Here is a 20,115-nt window from a genome sequence, read left to right as displayed (position 1 = left end):
CTCAAGTATTTTCATCGTCACTTTAGAACTCCCCCAATATTATCTACCGCTTCCATTCAAGTAGTAATAAATGATGGCTCGATTAATCGAGTGGCTTTTCACCGTATCATTCATTCCGTTATTATGACAATTTTCTTTGCTTTCTTATCGCCGGAGAAATAGTTTTACGGCATGTCATCGATCATGCCGTAAAACTATTTCAAAATTTACTTAACCTAATGTGCTTGTTTCCTACATAAATTCAATTACTTCTTATGAATTTAAATACAATTCAAATTTAAGTTAATTCAGAATTTTTTTATTCCTGTTTACGATTCAATGAAATTGGACTTTTTCTGGTGTGAAATCATTCGCTTCTACGAAAACCAAAAATCCAATCGAACTTAGATTATAGAATTTATCGATTCGGCAAAATGGTCTCTCTGATGCCAAAAAAATTTCATTCGACCAGTTCTCCCAATTAAACAATTATTTCGTCTCTCGTCAAAATGATTAAACTCAACAATTCAACGCTCATTTAATTTTACTAGCAACTATAAAATATCAAACGTAATTGTACATGAAAACGCCGGAGACTGGTGGCTCTGACTGGAGAAACCAGTAGTACAGGCGCCGGTGTGTCGCGCCGTTCTGGCACCGGGTTTGATGGAGGAGTAGCGCGGAGGAGTAGATCCAGGCCACGGAGACGTTAAAAAAACAAGGATAACAATGAAAAAACGAAGAAAACATCGTGAGGACGGAAGATTAACGGATGGCTGGAGTGAGGAAAGTCGACCGCGAATGCAAAGTCCAAGGAAAACTCTCGGGAAATATCTCCTTTCAAATGAAAAAGAGGGAAACGACGCGAGATGTTTGAGGAGACCACTCGTTCCTTCGTAAGAAATAAAAGTAACAAAGATAAAAAAAAAAATCAGAGGCCGAATCTCCAATGGAATCTCCATCATACTCACTCGCCCCACTTACTTATTTACCCTCGACGATAATGCACTCGAAATGCCCTTTGATCACTCAAGTACACATTCGTATATAATATATTCCATTTGAAACATTATTTTTATGTAAGATTATGTGAGTATGAATATTCAAAGTTCATTCAGTGTATCTGACTCTTGGAAAATTAACGAACCGCGCCCATCTCCTCTCTCACCACTCTCTCCACCCCCTCACCCCCTCCCTTGGCCCTTGTCCGTGGAGCTTTTTTTATCCTTTGAAAGTTATTATGCTAATTAACGAGCAGGTCTTAAAGGACAGTTTCGCACGAGCTCCGAATTCTAGAGGAAGATTGTTAATTCTGGAACAATAAAATTTTTTGCGATACCCGGAGTTATTCCATTTAACATTCTGTTAATTGCGGAATTATCTGTGGAATTAAGGGAGAGGAGGAGGAGGAGGAGGAAAGGTTGTTGGACATTTCGTTTTAAGGATAAAATTTCGTTAGCTGCGAACAAGTTAGAAGGTCGGATGACTCGTTTGTGGTTTTACGGCTTAATCAACAAAGACCGCAGGTGGGACTTTCCAATCAGCGAACGAAGACTAATTCTCGAGCTTTTTCAGGATTTAATTCAGATTTTGTTTGATTAATTGATTTTCATTGTAAGTACGCGAAAGTGGACCTTATCAACCATAACATGACTGTGTGAAATAAACTTGTGATCGAGTATTTCGAGAAATCGATCTGGCATCATAAATTCTACGAACTGCGAAAAAAATATAATTTTGCCAATTAAATATTCGTCTGGGACGATTAATCAAGTGTTTGTATGTGAAGCTCTGCGATTTTACTGTTAGAACAAAATATGATTTGCGAAAGAATTTTTTTTGAAATCCATTCAATCATTTTTGCGGGACTCTTATCGAGAGAATAAGCAACAGATGAATTATATGAGAGAAGACAAAATAATAATAAAAGCAAACACCAAAACGTCCATCGGAAAACCCAATATGGCAGGGATATTATTATTTGAATAACGGCCACGTAAGCACAGCATACTCAAACGCCAGTTAATTTTCCCTTCAGCTAAATTTCATAATTGAAAACGATGCGTACGTGTATTATGCTTTAGGAACAATATACATGTACATGACCCAGGTACTAATATATAATACAACTGACATGCGCAAAGCTCTGCAGAGCGTAGGTGGATGTGCAATGTGAATGAACGAGAGAAATCAGACGGAGAGAAAGACACTGGTCACGAAACTCATTACAGGGTTCACAACCAACGGCCATCGAAAACGAAGCATTGTACATCGCCAACGACCAGCCAATTCTATCCACCTGATATTTTACACGACGAAACGTAAATCTGGGCGCTTGTTTTCTACGCCAATCCCATCCAATATGGAACAACGAAGTTACAGAGATGAAAAATATGAAAGGAGTAGCTTTTCCTCGTTTTCGTAATTCGCGGAAATGAAATTAATTTGGAAAATAAATGGATTGTCCTTTTGACGAGATGTTCCACGTTTCTATGAAAAATGTCCCTGTTTCACAGTAGAAATTTTAATTTTTGATTTTCGACGAGGAAAATTTATCTGAATTAAACATTACCAGGTTGAGGCTGATTCCCCAGAAGCAGAGGCTTCCTCAATACCTTCACCTAAACGCAATCATTCTTGAGATATTTGTATGATAGTGAAAACTGTAACGTCTGACTGGAAACGTTTTACTACTTTGGGGCTGAAATTGTTCTTCGGATGGGTATTTTCAGGGTCCTTTTAGAACTTTTTTTTTACGATCTTTTCTTGGAAGAGATTGCTATACGTGCACGTTTAATTACTCTTGTTAGATGACCTCTCATACAATTCAGTATTTTAAGGTTTCATCTCAAGGACATCTGATGAAATACCGGAAATAGGTCAGATACTCGATTTTTTATTACTGTTACGACAATTGTACAGTCTGGGCAAAATGGGATGTTATCTCCGTGATACCAAGAATTCCAATGATTTCCGGTGATTAGTGAACGAGGTAGTTACCCCTATTTTAAACCCTTCCCGGGGACTAATTTTCGCATAGATAATGAAAATTCCGAAGAGATGAACTCTTCCGTTGAAAAATTAAATCTTTTGTGAAAGTATTTTTCCTTCGGTAGACATCACAAAATTTACTACAATTTTTTGACTAAACGTATTCAACGTTTCCCTTTATTTGGATTCACTCCACTGCCGTCGGCCAAAAATCGACGCTAAACCGAGGAAGTAAGTACACACGAAGAAAAGACATGTAGAAAAAATGAGCGGGTGAATTCATGTCGCAAGGTCGAGTGAGTCGACCCATTGTGAGGGTGCTTGAATAAACTATGAGGACAGTGACACGATGAGGAGAAATGCTTTTTGGTTCTTGACTGTGGATTGAGGGGGTTCCTGTGCTACACTGAGTGGGTGAGTGAGATTCATCTATTTTTGTAACGTAAAAGAGCACCCAGCTACATGCTCCTGCACGAATCTTTCAGCGGTGAAAAATCCTTGGCCAGTTTTTTTTTTTATCACATCTATTTTTTCTCTCACTTCAATGGGGTGAGTTTTCTCTACTTCACTGCCAAATGGAAGTTGCGTAACAGTGGAGATATAAAATGTGGGCTCTTTTCCGTTTCTAAGAGGTCTCGAATATCATGGGATGGCCAGATTTACTCGACTGAAAGACGTCTCGCTATATCCTTGTGATGAAAGTTGGATATGAGTTCTTCAAGATTTAATCCGGGATATGAGGAAAAGTTTGTCGTTGTCAAATTTTAAGATCCATTTAATATTTCATTTTTGCTTGGTTGGTTTCATCAATTATTTTCTGAATGATCGCAGAAGAAAGGTAAAGAGAAATTCGTCCGTGGATAGTCTGTACAAGTTCAAATTCTTTGACAGAAATTTTTTAAGAATACTTCAGTATCACTTCCACTTTACCAGCGACAAAAGAACAGATTCAATTACTTCCGATCATTAAATTTGTCAACTAAAGTGTGCGAACGAAATTTCGACCATTTGCCCATTCTCACAGAATGATTTTCGTTCAAATTACTTGAATTACTTCAATGGGGTTAACACTTGCCAATTTTTCTACCCTTTACTGTCAATAAAATTCCTTAAAACAGAACAGTAACGTGTACCCCATATCTTTTTACTTGAAACCATGAAAAGTCAATTGCCGCAAATCATAATCAAAGCCTCCCTTAAATTTTTAACAAGCCAATAAAATTCGTAATTAGATACCTCGACGTCCAATCCAGGAGGTCCTAAAAAACTTGCAAAATTTTCCATGTAAATGATCGTTAAAAAAACGTGATGAACCAGAGGTGGAAAAAAAACCGAAATGTCACCAGCACACGCAAGTAAATCAAATGTGGAAGTTGGACGAATATTTTTAATTGGAAATCCGGTCGTTGGACAATCCATTTGTACTCCAATTTTACGCGCCAAAAAGCCAGACCCCTCCGTATACAAGTGAAAAGAGAGGGAATATTCATGTACAACTGGGGGAATATATCCGATACAGTTATATGTACAAACCAATCAGCATCGTTGTGCCTCCGGCAATGTACATGTCACTGACGATAATTGAGGAATGATTACCATTAGAGGAGGGGGAGAGGAACCTTGAACGCGACGACACGAACCACTCGGGTGATTCTCCTGCTCATTTCGAAGATACAATTAAGGCATAAACCACGACATTGTCCAGCTGTGAATCACGATTGCATTGGATCTAAAGGGCTCTCAATGCTCTAGCACTAAATGCCTTGTCAACGTATCAGTCATTGTCAATCGATCATGAATATCTGAGGATTGCAAATCATCAGGGATAATAACAGGAGAAACGAAATTGAGATTCCAGCGATGCCAATAGATTTAGGAACCCTCACAACACAACTACTTTACCAAAAACTCAATTGATATTACCAACTGACCAAAACCTCGGTTTTTTCAAAAATAATTTGGGGAAATAATTGGAAAAATTGCAAACTCTCTGAAGGTATTGCTCAACTTCCGAGATTTTTTCATGAAAAACGTGAAAGAAAAAACATCGTCAATACCAGCAGTCGAGGAATTTCCCAAAGTATGCAACAAACACCTGTCATTCTTTATGTGTCGAGCTATAAAATTAGTCTGCAGCTGTGGCAAAATCCAATTTGTCTGCAGGCCACACCAAACTTTCATCCATCAAATTCGCAGATTAAAACCCACGTGGGAACAACAGCTTAAAATTGGCCTCAAAGAAATAATTGCCTCTCTTCCTTCTACTCGATCCTGACTTCACCGGCCTTTCTTTTTTCATATTATTTGTTCAGACTATTGATTGGAGATCGACTCAAGTACATTCTCCTTCAATAAATACTTCCTAGTATCGCAAGCCTAATTTTGTTCCTCAGTCCAATAAATAAAAATTCATTGACGGTTCATAGTTTTGCGGTTCGCCAATTTCGATAATTTTTAACTTTTTAACGAACCGATACGTGTACCCATAGGCGGACCTAATTATTGTTAACAAATGGATTTCATCGGAATTGCATATCGCCGCGAGGTACGTCAGAATGGTACGCAATAATACCGCTGAAGCAGGGACGTAGAATTTATTCGCAAAAGTCTTATCAATTAACCCCGTCAATCAAGACTTAACAGTTGTTAGGTTATAGCGATTAACTCAAATTAATTATTGGAGGATTAACTATTGGTCAATAATTAATAAATGTATGTAGGAAAAATTTTGTATGACTCAACTTTAAGCTCTCCTATTCCTGAATCCCCATTACTGTAATTATTCGTTAACGTCTTTACGATGTCAGCAGGGATAATTGGAAAACGCAGAATGTTAATGTTTTCGAATAGAAAGGAAATATTTTTACATTTATATCTGAGAAGAATATGTTCGGTTCCGAGTAAGGGGTCAGGCAAAAAAAACAAATTGTTGTGCTGGGCGGAACAGACACCGCCTACCCAACACTTGCAATTTCTCTACATTGAAATACACCTTGAAATTACCATTAGTGATGCCGCTATGGAACCGGTACCGGTTATGAAATGAGCGGTACATTTAACCCAAAACCCTATGTGAGTTTATTAACTTACTTTCCGTGGAGGAAACCATTGAAAAAAAATTACTGAACAAGTTATCCGATACATATATTAGAAACTATATAGGTGTGGAATATATTTTCTAATCTATACTTCTCTAATTTTCTAATCTATACTATTACAATACTGTTCAAACATGAGTTGTATTTATGCATTGCTCAATATAAACAAATATATTCATTTATTAATCGAAAAGATTTTCTGATTTTTATTTTTGTCTGGAACCACGAAACCTCGCTAAGTAAATTACTTCTTCAATGATTCCAACTATAATAACTGCCAATTGTAAAACCGGACTCACATATATTTTCTCAGAATTAAAGTCGCTAATGAAGCGGTATAATAAGGTCAGTAAACTTACCACCAGCCTTATTTCTGCATGAAGATCTCAAAATTTAACAGCAATGGAAGAATTTCTATGCCGACTGTTCTGCCGAACTGACTTTTCCCTGCACAAAAAAGAATCCTCAGAATTAGACCAAACTCAATATATCACAATTTATTTATTACATCGTTAAAACAGCGTAAAAAAAATTAAGAAATGTTACACTAGATTTTTCTTTATCGGATGGTCACAGAACCTTTTTCCCGCCTTCTCCGAACGTGCTCATTCATGACATAATGTCGCATGATACATGCATCAACATGCTCACTTATTACCATAATTATATAAGTACATAATGTTGATTGAGTGCTCCGTTCATCACCAATAAATCAAAAAAGGAGCCAAAAACCTCATTAAGCATGTCTAGCCCCCATTGATTCATGCATCTCCCACTCACATTTACCTCCGCTTTCCTTATATGGAGTTCAAAACCGGTGAAGTTGCATTCCGGCACCACTTCTTCGAAGCAGTTTTACGAGCGATCTTATCTCCCCCTCACATTTTCTTCGATTCTTCCTTTTAGTCTGCTCCTTCTACAAGATGTTTCCATACAACGAGAGTGGGTAGCCCAATGATGCCCAGCCACCACTTCACGACCCCATGCATCGCATTGCGATAAACCTGGAAGTTTATGTTAAAATCTGAGGGTATATTCACACACGTAATCGTCACTCGGTGATCTCATTACTTGTAATCCGAGTGAAATCAGTAAAATTATGGAGTGACCGGTCTTCCAATCCAGTTTTTGTACATCGGTGGATAAAAATTAACATTCCACTGGAAATGCCCCTTAAGGGAGAAAATTATGGAATTGCTGATTTCACTGATAAGCAATAAAACCCAACAAATTTTCAGATAATATTTGTTTAATATTTCTCAACATTCGTTTTATATGATTGTCATGTCAACGACAAAACAATAAATGAAACCGGACCGACAACTAATTTTTCTCAGTTCAAAAATTATAATAATTGTTCGATAATCAGTAAGACCCTGAGCGTTAATTCCCATATTCCGAAGGCTCTGCCCACAGCAAATCCTGCAATATTCCGGCAATATAGTTGTAAGCCAGTAATCACGTTTTTTTTTTTCTATCCTCCCCCATTGTCCCATAACTTCCATTCAAGATGCAGTATCGGCGCTGTATTACATTGTTATTGCCATGATCCGCCCAGACATTTTCTTTTAATTGAGCATTCCACGGCGGGAGGAGATTTAACGATTCATTTTGACCGGGCTATAATATCCCGCGATAATCGTGCAATGGATCGTATAAATATATACAATGGCTCGTATAAATATGTACAATGGATCGTATAAACACGTATGTGAATGTACTCCGCTTCGTTCGGGTCGCGGTTCACCGCAAACCGATACAGCCCATAATTTTTGGTTGTATTCTTCTGATTATTCTTACGGCTATCTCTGTGCAGGCGAATCTCCCGGGTTTAGTGGGTGTAAGTGTGTTTAATAAAATATCCCGTGAATAGAATATACTTTGAAAAATATTTAACCAATTGTGATGACAGAATCTTCAGTCCCTTATCTATTTTCCTTCAACGACTAACGAATAGTAAAAGCAATGCCCATGTTTCCGAATGGGTCCAGAGATTCTGAATCCATCTGAATTACTCACCAACCTGATAAAAAATAGCATTATCTTCCAGAGAGAGCGGTTACTCGAGTACAAGCAGGTAAGATTATTTTTTCAGGCAGTACTACTCATGATCATTTGTATTGTTTTTTTCGTTCTATTTGGACGTGCAACCCTGTTCGATTGCTTCATCAGTCGTTGAAGAGGGAAGGTACAACGAATCCCCATGGAATGCTCATCCCGTCTTCGACTCCCCTACTGACTCCTTCAACTGTCCAATTAGGAACCCTCCGGAACATTGATTGATGAATCTTCCATCAACTGTATGATATTTGGCCCACGATCCTTATCTCGCGATGCTAGTCCTCGATCTTAATCTCTACCTAGTTACTCTTTCTTATCTCACGCTTGTTTAGCTATGTACGAATGGATAATTGTATACATTGCTGAAAGAAGTGGTAAATTACCTCTGCCCGAAGACAGAGGTAATTTACCTCTGCCCGCTTTATCTGACTCTGATTTATTTAAAATCAGAATCAACAATTAACGCATTTGGAGTCTAATGAATTTGCAGTCATGCGAGATATTTGGGAAGATCGTTTGAATAAAAATACGACCAGATATCGGCTGACATCAAACGGCTGGCGAAAGGACTGCAATACTTGGCAGATAAAACAGAAATCTACTGTAACCGAGTTTTGGTATTTCTGGGATTTGTGCTCGGCATACAAATTTCCTAGAATAAATTGATTATTTCATGAATCAATTATTGCATAGTTGAAATGAAGGGAAACGCATTGCAAACGCTTTTTTAAATTTTAAGATATTGTTTAAAAATTCGCTTGATAGAGAAGTCGATTTAGCTCGGTTTATCGTCTCATTACTGATATCGATTGCTATTAACTTCCGTATAAAAGTTATTCAAAAGTTTAATCATTGACATTTAACTTATAGTTAGACTACGTTAAAACCAGAAGTGGTCAAAGCCCACCCACGACTCCGTCCATTCCATGTGTTGTCAATTGTGTTCGTTATTCAATAAAGATAAGTATGGAATTCTGGGAAAGACTTCGCAGGTGGTCTCCCCGGGAAATTTGACCTCTTAACATAATTAATATGACTCACATAGTATCGGGTTGAAAAACTAAAATAGACTTATGAGACTCCTAATTATTTCAATATCGCAATATTCTTCATGTTGTCACCTGGACAAAAAAATGTTTTTTCCAACGACTCAATATCGAAAGGGGAAGTTAAACTAATAAACTTTTAATAATATAAAATATTTCAATCTACGATCGGTGCTGCTACTTTCATAAATATTAAAATTGAATTACATTCGATGACTAAATTTCAACACAAAAATTCGACTGCTTCATTCAGAATTCATTTTTTTCTTTTGGAATGCAACGGTTTAGGAATGCGTTCGAGAGCCGAAGGCATCCATTCATTCATTCATTCATAACAGTATCCCCTCCTGTGAAGGAGAGTTTGTGGTCCCGACAATCAGGTAAACCTGTTGGGAACCGGTGAAAAATAAATTTTCCAGGAAAGCTTTTATTAAAATTATTTTAGACGGACATAAAAAATTTTTTATGCACCAAATCCCGAATTGAAACGTAAGAATTAGACTAATAAATCTAAACCGTGAACATGAACCAACAAATTATCTATTCAATATCACTCATTAGCGTCTTCACGGAAAAATACCAGACGCTTTCCCCATTTCCCACGGTTTTCCCCCTCTATCCCTCCGACAAAGTTCCCGGAAAAACCATTTTCGAACCTCGGCCTCCCACCAATAAGGCCAAACAATAAACTCAGAGGCAGATCTCGGAATTCCAACGAATGGCTTCCTCAAAACTAAATGAAGTAAGTATACCAAACCCCTAATTTCAAAAGGACCTGTTACACTGACAATGAACTTGAGATAAATTTGGTGCGGAGATGGAATTACACAAAGAGAACTGCTCAAGACAAAATGATGGAACTTGTAGTTCGATCGTCAATTACCGAATCTATGTGAGAAATCACAGTATCGCAATTTTTGCAGGCTATTCGTAACGTTGCAAAATAAAACGGTAAACGTAGAAGAAAATTCTAGAATTTTTCTCAAAACTTACAGGTAAAATAGTGTGCCATCAGGTCCAATTGTCTAACACCAGTAGAATGCCACCATTGTTAAACAAAAGCTGGATCCCTCAGGTCTTGTGAATTCACATGAAATCCACTTAATACCTGAAAACGAGTAAAGATTGTCATCCACTATATAAACATATCGCAGAAGATCCCTTAAACTAAAATTGTCGTTTCTCCCCAAAAAATTCCAAAGCTATTGAAAACCTTTTATTCCCACTTACTGTTTCCATTAGCCGGAACGCGTCTTGGCGCCAAGTGACTCGCATAAACAGTAAACCGCCATTTTTTCCAAACATATCAACAAAACCTGCCCGAGTCAAAAGGCAAAAAACTGTCCTACAATACTGAGTCTCACCAAAAACTGCTCAACCCCATTTCTCCCGATCCCCTACACACCAATCCCCAATTTTCTAAATATCTCCACAATTATATCTCCCAACTTCTTCTCATCCTGCCGCAAACACGTTCATACCCGTTTTCAGATCCACAACAACCCGTCTAACCTAACCCGGGGGAATTATCTCAACCGCCGCTTCCCTCCAAATCCCGCGATGCCCCCACTCACCGCCAGAGCGCCAGTTCCCGCAGCCCTCCACCAACAAACCCAAATATTTCATCATCCTCCAAGCCCCCTCAACAATTAGTCCCGGTCACGACTCGACAAAAAAATCCCCAAACCCGCAATTCATGCTCGCTTACCATTTCACATCGCCAGTCCAAGCCCCGGAGCTCCCACGCCAATGTCCAAGTCACCATCGCCACCAGCTGACTCGTGTCGTTCTACCCTTGGTGATGAGACTCCGTTCGGTAATCACAATAATCGGGATCCTGACGACGCACCACCAAACGTCCACCATCTTCATGACGCCAACCAACAAGCCCGGCGTCAGTATGGCTGCTCTTTGTCCCACCATCGCGACCCCCCCACTTTACCGGTACATGCGCGAGATCCCGGCGCATTTCGACTAATGCCGATTGGCTCAGCCGATCAAACTGTAGGAAAACTTTAGTTTACGCTTGTACACCGCCGGGCGTGTGTCGTCTCTCGCGTGCTAAATTCCCGAAAAATCGTCGAATAAAAATCATCGCAATTCGTTGAGTTGACTAAAAATCCAACGAATATCAAAAACTGAAAAGTGCAAAGTGTACAACAGTGAGAAGGATAACACTATTCGGAGAAAAAAAAATCCCGGTAAGAGTTAATAATCATCCCCGGAAAAAATAAAGATTAAAAAAATGTGGGGCAAGGTGGTCGCAGATTACCTGCTCTCCCCACCCGTGCGCCCGTAAAAACGCAATTCCCAAACAATAGTAATAAAATTAACAGCAAAAAACCGACTGTACGTTGTAACGAGTGAGAATATTCGTGTATCCATTGGTGTGAGCGGCGAGGTGAGTGGGGAGGGGAGGATTTGTGTGCTAAGGAAAGAGGAAATACAGAGGGAGGACGGGGGAAAAAAGGCGCATGTGCCCCGTTCCGTTCAGTTGTCTGTCTTCTCGAAAAATAAAGCACGTATGGTTGGGGGAGGGGTGGGGGACGCGAGGGCGTTTCGAGGGGGCACAGGATACGACAAAACGTAGTAGACGCTGTGTATTTCCATCGTGAAAAACACGTGGAGTTTGTCCCGAGTATTCAACGAATGTTGAAAATCACTCCAATTTGTTGATTAAATTATCGTGGGGAGTGGGAGGTGTACTCACCGAATGTTGAATAAAAATAAAATTCAAGAGTGAGAATTGAAATAGCGATTTGTCCTCGATCTTTGACACCTCTTATCTAACCTCTGAAATGAGTGATACTGTGTAAAGTGCAACAAAAGGAATTTTATTTGTGAAACACTAGGAAATTCAATAGGCTAACGGTTAGGTAACGTATATCAATTTTCATTGGATATTTATGTTCCGAGAGTTGTGTTCAATGACGGGAGAAATAATTGCTCGTGTGATTTATCCAGTGTCTCATGAGTGTTTAAACACCAGTGATTGTTTGATAAATGAAATTCTCAACCGGAAATGCAACACGTAAATTCCCATTCCATATAAACTAATAACAACGAGTGGTGGATAGAATAGGTTTAATATGTGAGGTAATTTTTGGAGCGATTGTCCCTCTGGGCTCCCTCAAATCAGAGGGAAACCTCGAAAAGTCAATAATTCTGATTGACTGAATCCCACGAGCGACTCCCAGAGGATGCCGACTTGTAAACAACAGTACAGCGCGCTCTGTGACGTAATCCATTGAAGCGTGTACTACGCAATACGAAAACTGAGCGAGGGAGACGGTCCAATACACCGGTGTTTACTTTCCCTCCCTGCAATTTCATTTAATTGTTGAAATAACCGAATTCACCGGCATTACCTTAGCTATATTCAAGCTCTGAATTATTCACATCGTCCTGTGCTCATCAGTTCACCCACTCTCTCTTTCTCTCTCTCTCTCTTTCTCTTTCTCATCGATTAGTATAACAAAAACCTTACGAATCCTCTGGCTACCCCTCCAACTAGGTAATTGTAATGGAATACCTAGAGATTTGTCTAAAGTGGAACGTAGACTACGGATAAATCAATCTCAAATAATTCGATCTAACGGTATGAAAAAATCCCCAAAAATCTCTAATAAATCGTAATAATAACTTTTCATCAAATTAATTATTCTATTTCCAAAGGAAAACAATTTTAAAATTTGGGTGTAAAATTTAACCCAGTGTAATACAGAGTGAATATGATATTTTTAATTATGGATAATATTAATTTAAAAAATTAGTGAATGAGAGGGCTGGACATACCGGTCTTTACTCTCTCTCCGGGCAACGCTTTAATCGCTTATGAAATAACCGAAATCTGCATCATTACCCTGCCTCTATTCAACTCTTGAATAATTCATATTTCTCTGTACCATCAACCTGCACTCACTCTCATCGATATTACCACAAAAAAAAATTAAAACATCCTGTGACCTCCCCCTCAGGAAAATAATCGTACGATAGAATGAGCAATCGATCGCCGATGCATAATTGAATAGCTACACGAAGAGAAATATTCTGATAAAAGTGTAGAACTTACAGTTCGGTCACCGATTACAGAATCGATTCGGAAAATTTACGTCACAGTATCGTAATTTTGCACAGACAATTTGCATAGAAATTATGGAATATTCTGAAAAAATTTTACGATACTTCCGTAAAATTTTCCGCAATCACAGTTCTCACGGGAATTATGGAACAGATATGTCATTTTAAAAAAATATTTATCTGTGATTGTTACGATGAATATTCCACTGCTGGTCGATGAATGTCGAGTAAACAGGTCAATTGGTGAACGAGAATTGCCCATATACAATATCTCATAAATAATAAAATGAAAATTGTACTGATTAGTTCCCTCTTCAATTAGATGGCTCGTGTATAATCACGCGATCAATTATTTTTTCCACTGACCGACAGTCAATGAATAAAAAATTATGGCCCAGTCGTCCACAAATTAGGGGTTTCACCTGCCGTCAATTATTTCTTAATTTAATGATTCTTTGTCTTATTTTTTTTAGTTCAAACGATTTTCGTCGATTAATTTAAAAATTTTTAGATGTATAGAAGCCACCATATCCTCTTTAGGTGATTCTTTCATTTATACCGTACCAAAAAATTAATAATCATTAATATATTCTCACATAAACGCTAGTTTTGACAGGAGCGAAAGCCCAATCCATCAAATTCACTGTAGACTTATTTTCTTAAACAATATTTGCTCATTCCACCAGGGTACCCTATACTTTTGGAATACTTGGAAACATAAATCATCTATCACAGAGGTGGCATGCTAGCAATAACAACTTCCCCATTGGGCATTCAATTTTCATCCCTTTTTAAACGTTTTTCCACCTTTTGTCTACACTTTAATTATTTTCGTAACGTCCAAGTATTCATTTTCTGATTAACCCCATTTATTTTCAAACTTCTAAATCAGTTATCACCAATGATACGGAAAAATAATTTACATTCTCTCTTCAAAATTCAACCTCTCCATTTCCTACTACAAAAATAAAAATACCCATTTTCTCCCACACCTCTCCATCCCATCCATCGCCCTCAATCCTCCTCATTCCCTTTACTTTTTCTTTTTCCTGCGTAGTTCGCCCTCAGCCATATCTTTCCCCTCTGAACCCACCATAAATAACGCAAGTCCCTGAAAAGGGAAACCGAATCAGTAAACAAACATAATAATAATGAATTGAGCACATCGTGTTTGTTATTCACACAGTAAAATAAATTGTGTCATAAAAAAACGAAAAAAAAAAAACATTAGTGTGTACATGGTGTATCAGTGTTTAGTATTTGTGTACGTTTTATACCAGTATGAGAGGGAAGTGAGGGGTAGTGGCGGGGGTGGGTGGGGGATGGCGTGAATCGACCGGGAGTAGAATTTCCGAGGACGCTCCAACGCGTCTGAGACGATCGTTGAAAAGGTTAGAAACCTCTTCGTTCCTCCTCCTCCTCCATCACCCCCTCATCAGCACTTATTTTCTCCGGCATAATACACGAAAACTACGTAGTTATTCTTGCGTCATCCATCGGTGGGCTCGTCACAGTAATTTTGGAGAGAGTGAGAGAGGGAGAGTACCTTTTCAGGATAGAAAAAAAATGGAGAGGGGAAAGCATTGACTACTTGAAAAAAAAAAAAACAAGGACAGCCGCATCGGTCCCCTCCTCTCCCTGGTAATTTCCCCTCTATTCTTTTCCACTATTTCTCGAATGTTCCCTCTCTTTCATATTCTCCTTCGGCATGTGCGCCACGAGCCAGTCCCGTGAGGTGGACGAGAGTCGTTAGTCGAAAATAATCTGAATTCCAGCTTGTTTCTCGTGCGACAACCTGCTCCTCTTCTCCAGGAGGCCTAAACCGGGGAGAGAGACTGTGAATGTTGTCTGTGCATCGAATATTCTACCGCGTCTTTCCTCCTCCCTCCTATCATTTTACGCAGTCCACCCCCTCCAGACTGAGGGGGTTCTTATGTGTGTGTGTGTGTGTGCATCACTCAGGAAAATGACCAGGAAGCATCATTTTTGAGGCGGTGAATAGATGCTTTCGTGATTTGTCATCATGTTGGGTGAAATAGTATTTTTTTAGGGATTCGGTGATTCGCATTCTGAGTGCAGAAAAGTAGTTTTTGGTGGGTGGAACGGTCATAGTAGGAGGCGATGGGGAGGAATGTAATTTAGACGAAAATCCCCGGGTCCCTTCAAGTGTTAGGGATCTACCTAGTGACCCTGAGATCAAACAGATCACCAAAAAATGCGGACGTTTCTTCGTTCTTATCTGGGTCTTAGGGCTATTGAAGAATAACTTGGTTTTGTGTCAACAATGAATGAGGGAGATAACGGGTGGCGTCAAAGGGACATGTTGAGGATATTTTCAGACTGTAATGTCATTGCCTACTTATTTTATTTCATTGATTCATCTAATCACTTCAAGGCAGATTTAAGACTGTTCAATGTCGCCGGATGTGCGTTAGTAATGAAATTCATTAATCAAGGAATATTTGAAATACAGTACGATTATTTCATCAGTTGCGAAGTTCCATGAGGGAGATCGTGTGAATATTCCGTAAACAATGTGATAAAACCAGTTTTACATTGTCGATTGATTTGTTTGAGTCGATTTTATGTCTGTCATCAATTCGTGAATTTAACGGTCGAGTAAAAATATTTTTTTCGTGGTTGTCGTTGTATTTTCGATTTATCGGACTCGAAACATCTGTTATAGGACAAATGGAGGCGATGTATTTGAGGTTTTAATGAATAACAACCCCGTAAATTCGTGACTGGACATAAAATGAGGAGAAAACCGATTCCCACATTATGGCATGGATTTTTTCCGAAAGACTGGTCATCAGAACTTATCATGGATTATTTTTTTAAATAAACCATACGATAAGTTGGAATCAGGATGAATAAGAATACTGATAACCGCACTATTGTTGCATAGAAATTCTCACCTACTTTAATTTTTTTTCATAAATCAATTAATCAAAAGGCCATCGATTTTTTTTTTAATGTCCCTCAAATGTCCTCACAAGAATCTTTTCTCCCATCATCTCCTATGCCCCTCCCAACCCACCGGGACTTGAAAACAATTTCTTTTGCCAAAAAAATTTACCGCCACGACCGCCTCGAACTGCGCTGCAAATAATTCAAAAGTCCCCCGTCTCCCTCGTTCATTCAGCGAACTCGTGGATCCTCTCACTTCCACGGCAGACATACCCACGCATACCAAAGTGCTCTGCATTACCGGCCATCCACATCGGACAACAACAACAACAACATCAGGGGAGAACGCGTGGTCATGGGAGTGGGGGTCACTTGGCTTTTTTTTTTCGCCTTTGCACGCTTCCTACGCAGGCCAAACGGCTTCTTACCGAAAATTCAACAGCCGAAGTTGTACGAAAGAATATAAGTCTCAAAAGTGTGATGGTGCGCATCATCGGGGTCTATTCGCCTCCCTTCGGTCCCATGTTTTCGTCTCGTGTCTTCTTCCCCTCTCCCTCCGGCCCCATCCCCTCACCCTTTCCGCAATTTTCCTTTTGCCTCCGTTTTTTTGCCTCTTCCTCTTTACTTTCGTTCCATCATAAACTCCGTTATTACTACTCTGTTTATGTTCCGCAGAATTGAAGTAAGAGGAGAAACCTTTCATGAGACCACCGAGTAAAAGAGAGACGTACGCATGAAAGAAACGCAATAAACTCACGTCTACTGCGTAGTCTGGCGCAATCAAATACGAAATGTGCGTCACCCTAGAATTCACAATCACACAAATACACTTTTTGGGGAATTCATAATGATGTTAAAGACCCGCATTAGTTCACACAAAAACTAGAAAAAAAAATTATTCAATAATCCAAAGACAATGCATTTAAAAAATGTATTAAGAATTAATCATTCCGAGCGACTTATATCGGTAATAAACCCGTCAGACCGATCATAATACAAATATCCGAGAAAATAAGAATTACTCAAGTCCTGTGTTGGGTCTTATTTTTTTTATTTTTCTCTCAACATCGAGGAAAAACAATTCCACACGTTCTTGTTATGTGGTGTACGTGTAGATGATGGCGTTTTAATTTGTACGCACTGTACAACCGGGTTTTGTTATTCAGTGTTAAAAGGAGAAAGAGGAGAGGAAAAATGTGAGACAGACGCAGAAAGGCCTCGATCCAATTCGGTCGATTACCCGTTTCTGTCACGTCAGATAAGCCACCCATGGGCAGGGGGAGGGGGGGGGGGCGCTTTTGTTTGCCGAACTGTCAGTCCCGTACCGCAGTATTTTTCTATTTCTTTTTTTAATCCCCCGTCCCCCCTCTGTCTCTCTTTCTCTCTCTCTTTCTTCGAATTCGTTTTTCCCTCGTATTGGAACGGTTTGGAGCGGGCGCGTGGGCATGTTATTGCCTTCTGGGCAAAACGAAGGCGATTCCGATAATCGAGGGGTTGCTCCTCTCCTTCTTATTTTTCTCTCACTTGTTTCGTCGCGGTCTAATGTGTGAAGCCCTCTCACTTCCACGGGGCCTTTGGTGTGTGACTCGACGCATTCCACGGCGCACAAGCGCCTTCTGTAGCTCCTTGGGCCACTCGTCGGTCTTTGAGGTTTTTCCGTAATAAAGAGAAGGGGGAAGTTGAGGGAGAGAGGGGAGGATAGCGTCGCGACGCGGAATCTTCTAATTCTAATCGCTCCGATTCCCATGGCCCCAATGCACATTTCTGGACGGGGGGAAACGACGGCTGCACTCGGTAACCGAAAATTGACGGTGTTTATGCTCTAGTTTTGTGAAGAGGATTTATCGTAGTGATGGGGGAGAATTAGTGGTTGAAATTTCCAGCGGTTTGGGGGATTATTCTGATCGATGTTGAGAGTTTTTCACCGTATTTGTGGAGAATTTATTGGAGGGGGGCGATGGTTTTTTTTTATTACATTTTAATTCAGATTGATTTTTTATATAGAACAAAAGTGAAGCATGTGTCACTATTTTCTCTGCGAGGCGAGAGTTTTTTTTATCGAGTTGGAATTGATTGGAAATGATGAAACATCGTTAGCGTTTGTTTTTAATTATCCAGTTGAAAATTGCAGGGAAAAATGAATATATGTCAAGGTTTATTTTGCTTTATGTGACGGAAAATGATCTTGCACTAGTTGTTTTGTCATCAAAAAATCATTGGAATGCGGAACAAACAGCAAATATGAATGATAAAGTAGTACATTTTTCCATTATCAATTATGTTTTGTTGATTCAGGAATGACGAACCAGTGTAAATAAACGCATTGATTTGATATTGATTTTTTTTCTGGTAATTAATACTTGAAAATATGTTAGCTACGATATCCCCATTGAGCTGATTCTTTTATTCTCGATCCTATCGCGAAACTTGAATTTCCTTCGGCCATCCTTTAATTGGTTTGTTTGGCCAACATTCCCATCATCCAAACAAACTACTGTACTCACAATTTTCCACCCTTCTCTGCGATCAAAAACTGCGCAAAAACCCTAAATACTTCAAATTCTCTGGCCTCAGTGCCTCGACAAATACCATGAATAAATTTAATTGCACTCCCTCGGCAAAATAAACAAACATGCTCAAAAAGGCAAAAAATAACAGCGGTTCACCTCGTCCCGATGAAACGTCACCATATGTTTGTCCAAGGGAATGGGTGAGATAAATGAAAAGAGAGAGACAGAGAGAAAACTCCCACAAACGTAAAAAAATGTAAAATTGAATGTCGCATTATCATGGGAAAAATAAATGGAGATGAAAAAAAATTCTCCCGTATGGGAGAATTTCTGTTTTGCATTAACTAAACTGTTGATAATTTCCATCTCAAATTTGAATTAAATAATTTTATGATTTCGGAGTGATTTCATCAAAAAGGGCCATCATGATTTTAAGAGTACTGACGTCTCTGGCTTTAATCAATCCACCTGTTAGATGATGAATAAAATTCTTAGTAAATTATAATTAATATTTTCCTGTGGTGTGGAACACTGGCATTTTCCAGCAAATTTTTAACTGAAGAAAATCATATTTGTAGCTTTGCTTTGAGGGGTTTCAATTTACTCGGTAGTTTCCCATTCTAAAGTATCTGTGAACGACCGTAAATATGTAGACGGCAGGAAGAGGGGGGGGGGGGGTGTTGACTTCTCGTCGACTCGTTATCACGAGAAATTATGAATGGGCGGATTCGTGCGCCGCCGATACGTCGACGGAAACGAGTAATAGTAACATATTTCTCGTACAAACAGCTTGGCATTGCCTCTAGGCGCATTCCATGTTGACTCAAACTTTTTTTCCCCCCCTACTATCTTTCTTTCTCTCTCTTTCTCTTTATTTCGTCTGCCTGTCGTTGGGGGAATTTTTACCTTCTTTGACTTTAAAAACGTGTTTGCGATGGGCATTACGCAATGGGGGAATGTCCCAGCGACTTTATGGCACCGGTACAATTGATTCAAGTCCTCGGGAATGTTCGATTAATCGTTCTAAGTGGGTTTATTGAGATTATGATGTTCTTGAAATTGTTTTTTTTTTTCTTTTATCGTTGGGGATTGTATTTTTAGATTTAGGTGGGGGGATTTGAGGGAGGCGGGGCTGAGAATTCAATGGATTTGGAAGTTTTTCGAGTGTGCTTGTGATATTATATGACATGCTAGTACGAATGAAGTATAATGAGGTCAGTTCTGCAGAAGTGGTTGAATTTGATTTGTAGATTCTCCGAAAATTTTAAGTGAATAATTATCAATGGGATTATCATTTTTTTTGGGGTGATCAGTGTGAATTTCTAAATTAGGCTGGATAAGAATCTTTCGTGGGAAATCGGGATCTATGGCATCAGCAGCTTGCAAGATATTATCTGATAATCTCTTACGTCGAAAATCGCGGAAAATACTTCAGCAATA

General features: G+C 39.1%; 2 protein-coding genes across 8 annotated transcripts in view; one reads left to right on the top strand and one right to left on the bottom strand.

Annotated features, from left to right (window-relative positions):
- Positions 1-11,080, bottom strand: part of LOC135162882 (uncharacterized) — an 80,440-nt gene extending 69,360 nt beyond the window's left edge. For 3 of the 6 annotated variants that reach the window (XM_064121801.1, XM_064121802.1, XM_064121797.1), the window contains exons 1-4: positions 10,884-11,080; positions 10,169-10,283; positions 6,855-7,072; positions 6,428-6,515 (exon numbers count right to left, since the gene is read on the bottom strand). The gene's annotated coding sequence lies outside the window, so the exon portion shown is untranslated. Of the gene's footprint in view, positions 1-6,427; positions 6,516-6,848; positions 7,073-10,168; positions 10,284-10,405; positions 10,811-10,883 lie in introns of those variants that run through there. The other 3 variants (XM_064121800.1, XM_064121799.1, XM_064121803.1) reach the window with 3 other exon arrangements.
- Positions 11,081-11,189: 109 nt separating this feature from the next.
- LOC135162878 (insulin-like receptor) overlaps positions 11,190-20,115 on the top strand; it is a 23,361-nt gene continuing 14,435 nt past the window's right edge. The window contains exon 1 of one of the 2 annotated variants that reach the window (XM_064121793.1): positions 11,190-11,376. The gene's annotated coding sequence lies outside the window, so the exon portion shown is untranslated. Of the gene's footprint in view, positions 12,052-20,115 lie in introns of both variants that reach the window. The other variant, XM_064121794.1, reaches the window with a different exon arrangement.

Source organism: Diachasmimorpha longicaudata, chromosome 5, assembly GCF_034640455.1.
Source record: "Diachasmimorpha longicaudata isolate KC_UGA_2023 chromosome 5, iyDiaLong2, whole genome shotgun sequence".
NCBI lineage: Eukaryota > Metazoa > Arthropoda > Insecta > Hymenoptera > Braconidae > Diachasmimorpha > Diachasmimorpha longicaudata.
Note: the sequence above shows the minus strand (reverse complement) of the source record. Positions and strands in the feature narration are given on the sequence as shown.